Source organism: Hipposideros armiger, unplaced genomic scaffold, assembly GCF_001890085.2.
Source record: "Hipposideros armiger isolate ML-2016 unplaced genomic scaffold, ASM189008v1 scaffold_2092, whole genome shotgun sequence".
Taxonomy (NCBI): domain Eukaryota; kingdom Metazoa; phylum Chordata; class Mammalia; order Chiroptera; family Hipposideridae; genus Hipposideros; species Hipposideros armiger.
In genome coordinates this window covers 1-3,535 of record NW_017733440.1, presented here as the reverse complement: position 1 = coordinate 3,535, position 3,535 = coordinate 1, and positions in this window count along the sequence as shown.

Below are 3,535 nucleotides of genomic sequence, written 5' to 3'. Positions count from 1 at the left end.
GTGTAGGAGTATAATCAGGAGGGGATATATGTGCATGTGAATGCATTTGAATGTTTGTGTGTTGGGTGGCAGGGAGGTAAACTCGCAGTAAAACAAAATGAGTCTACTATGTAGTTTGGAGGGCCTTTTAATACCATGCTTCTTTTCTATAGACACTGTGAAGCTTTTAAAGGCTTTTAAGTTACAATGACATGAAAGATCTGTACTGTTTTGGTTTTGAAATCATTATTCCCCCGATTTACATTGCATATGCTATTCCTTGGTGCCCACCTCTCCTTAGTTTGGAATTTCCTAGCACCTCCTCTTCCAATAGTTTCTTTTAAACTATGGGTCAAAACTCAACACAAGGAAGCGTATTCCAGGGCTGTCACCCTCCAAGTCCACAGATCTTCAGTACTCTTTATGTATTCATTCACTTTATGTACATATTTACTCATTATGATATCTCCTGCTTGTTGGCATTGCTTAATCTTAATCGCTCTTCTGTTACAGGGATGTGAGCTGTGTCACATCTATCTGCTGCATGAAGTCCAAAAGGTCAGGGTAATTAAATCCCCACCTTTCATGGTCTAGAACAAATATCACTACCAATTCAAAATGTGTTATGGCTTGCCCAGAAAGCTAGCTGCTGCATTGGCTAGTTTCCTTCCCACTCTCTCCTTCCTCTACATTAGCATGGATGAAACTATGATAATTATGTTTATGTCCTTCTGCTCAATCGTATTGTCAGTTTCTTCAGAAAAAGGCAATCTTAACATTTTTTTATATACAATGACTAGCACAGCGCTAGGCTGGGTAAAAATTTGTTAAATCAGTGATCACCATTTTACAGGTGACAAAACCAGGTCTCATGTTGGTTAAGCGTCTTCAATGACACAGACCTTGTAAGGAGCACGACCTCAAGTTCTAAGACCAGGTTTTTCACAGGTTCTCACACTTCCAGAGCCTCAGAAGGAAAAGGGCCACCCTTCCTTTGTTCTAATCAACCGTCTTCACTGTGTGTATCTGGGTCCTTACATCACGGAGGTATCATAACTAAAACACTGATTAATTTCATGTGACATTTGTGGTGGAGACAATAGCAATAAAATATAAATACTCCCAAACTTTCTCCTTCCCTCACCTTCTAAGGAGGAGCTTAGCTATGGACCCATTGTACTTCTAAGGGCAATGGATAGAAGCAGAAATGAAGAACTGAACTTAAAGAAAGGGGTAGAAAGTTCTAAGAGAACTGGAGGCATATGAAGAAGATTCAGTAGTGAAGAAGTGAAAAGATAGGGTGGGGGGGGGGAAGGAGAAGCTACTGGGTCATGTGGGACTTGGTGAACAACATGACTTACCAAAATTTTTAGGGAATTTTTCTGTATGTGAAATTCTCTAGTTTTCTGCCTCACTCCTCTCCTGAAGAAGGCCTAATTATACAGGGCTCTGTGAATCCTCCCAGCCTTAGGAGTCATTTTTGTGCTTGTTTGGGATATGTCATACCGTACTGTATTGTACAAAGTAACAACGTAAAGGTTCAGGGTCATTTGGTAGCATAATTACGTATTGTTTCCTATTCAGTCAAGCTTAAGACTTATCAAATATTACAGCAGAGGTAAAAAAAACTACCTGAGTTGTTGAGTTTCTTACAAAGTCAGAAGAAAAATTATTTAAAAAAAGAATTTTAGATGCTAAGCAAGGGCCACCTAAAGTCAGATTGGAAGAGCTAGGATCCTCCAGGATGCTAAGAAATAAATTGCAAGGAAAGTGAATTAACAAAAAAATTCTTTGAGTGAAAGTAGAAATTTTCAGCTATGAAAAAGGAAAAAGGTTGCTCTTCCGTATTATAGGGTTTGTAATCCATGTTTCATCATCCCCTGCATTCCTGCCCTTTGATCTAAAGGTGGACCAAATGAGGCACGGCCTGAAAATTCTATATGCACAATAAAACTCTTCACGCATAGAATCATTACTGTTTGTTTCACCAGCTATCTCCGATCCATCAATTTCTGGATCAAGTTAAGATCAAAGCAGAGACATCCTCATCCCAGTGTTTTCGGAAACCTTTCATTGGATAACTATGTTTTCCTTCCTTTAGATACCAGACAGCATACATAGTGCAGCTGCATAAAGAGAATACTTCTCCATTGTAATTCAAATAATGTTTCAGAGGTAGCTCAAAGAGGTGAGGGGAAAATACTCNCCCGGGCGAGACCCCGCCTATCCCCACCTCTGCCCGGGCCCGGGGTTGTCCCTAGTGGGTCCCTGTCCCCACCTGGCTCTCCTTCTCTTCCACCCCGACTGGTAAGATGAACTTCACATTCCCTGACTAGTCGCCAATCACTCATAGCCCGCTTTCTGCTTCTGCTTTTATACACCAGGGCGCGGCGCTGTCACGCACGACACGACACGTTCTTTCCAAGTGGCGCGGGGACAGGCCGCAGAGTAGGGGTCGCTCTCCCGGCTGCTGGACAGGAATTGAATTCAACAGATGGCAGCAAGGGAGCGCCTGCCCCGCTTGGGGTCTGCGCCCTGCTCCGCCCCCGCAGCTGCTCTGCGGTTCCCCGCCCCCACCCCTACCCCCCCAGGGGACAGAGGGCACGGCGAAGCAGGGACATCTGGTCAGGAGCTGCTCCGGGACCCACACACCCGAGTGGTGGGCGCCGAGGAGTATCAGTTAAAGCGGGCTTTGACAGCTCAGGGACTAGCAGCGTGCAATTCACCAGCCAAGGCTCAAGCGCGTTTCTTCTCTTTTGTTTTCAAGGCAAAAGGAAAACAACTTAACCTGGGATTGTTGGAAGTCGTATTTTTACGAGTAGATCACGCACCGCCTACCGGCTAAATCATTCCATCCTCACGTACAGACTCACGAAACGTGCGCTCTAAACAGGTGAAGGGACCAGAGCTGTTGCGTGGTATCGCGTTTAGGTTTTGAAATGCTTCCTACTTTTATTACCTACTTGGGAGAAGTCTCTCGCTGTGGAAAGTTCTGCTGTCTTCCCACGGCACTGACAGCAGTGCTAGCTTCTTCTCCAGGCCGGCAATTAAATAACGATGTAGCAGTATAGAAGTAAGAACAGCAAAGGACCACAGCAATTGTCTTTCATGCAAACCCCTCAATTTACAGATGAGGTGCAGAGAAGATGAATGCCTTGCCAGCGAACGACTGGACCTTTGTGGTCAAGATTAATGCCTGTTCCGTGGCCCCACGTGCTGGACTTGAGACTGCTTTCTTCCCACAGATTCTGAAGCATGCTAATCAGGAGAGAAATGAGGAAAATAGCGAATGCCTGTGTCATTTAGTTACCTATAACATGTACCACACCATATTCCTAGATCGATTTTTTAAAGTTCAACCATTAAACATTATAAATCAGTTTATTTTTTTAACACTGGTCTTGGGTTGAATTCCCCTATGGCTGTAATCTCATATCAGCACACTTGAATAGTGATTTGGTCCAAAACTAACTAGTTAACATAGTAATAGAGAATAGAAGGCTTCATTAACACGAACTAAACATAAAACTTGTATAGACAATATTTGGCTGAAAAT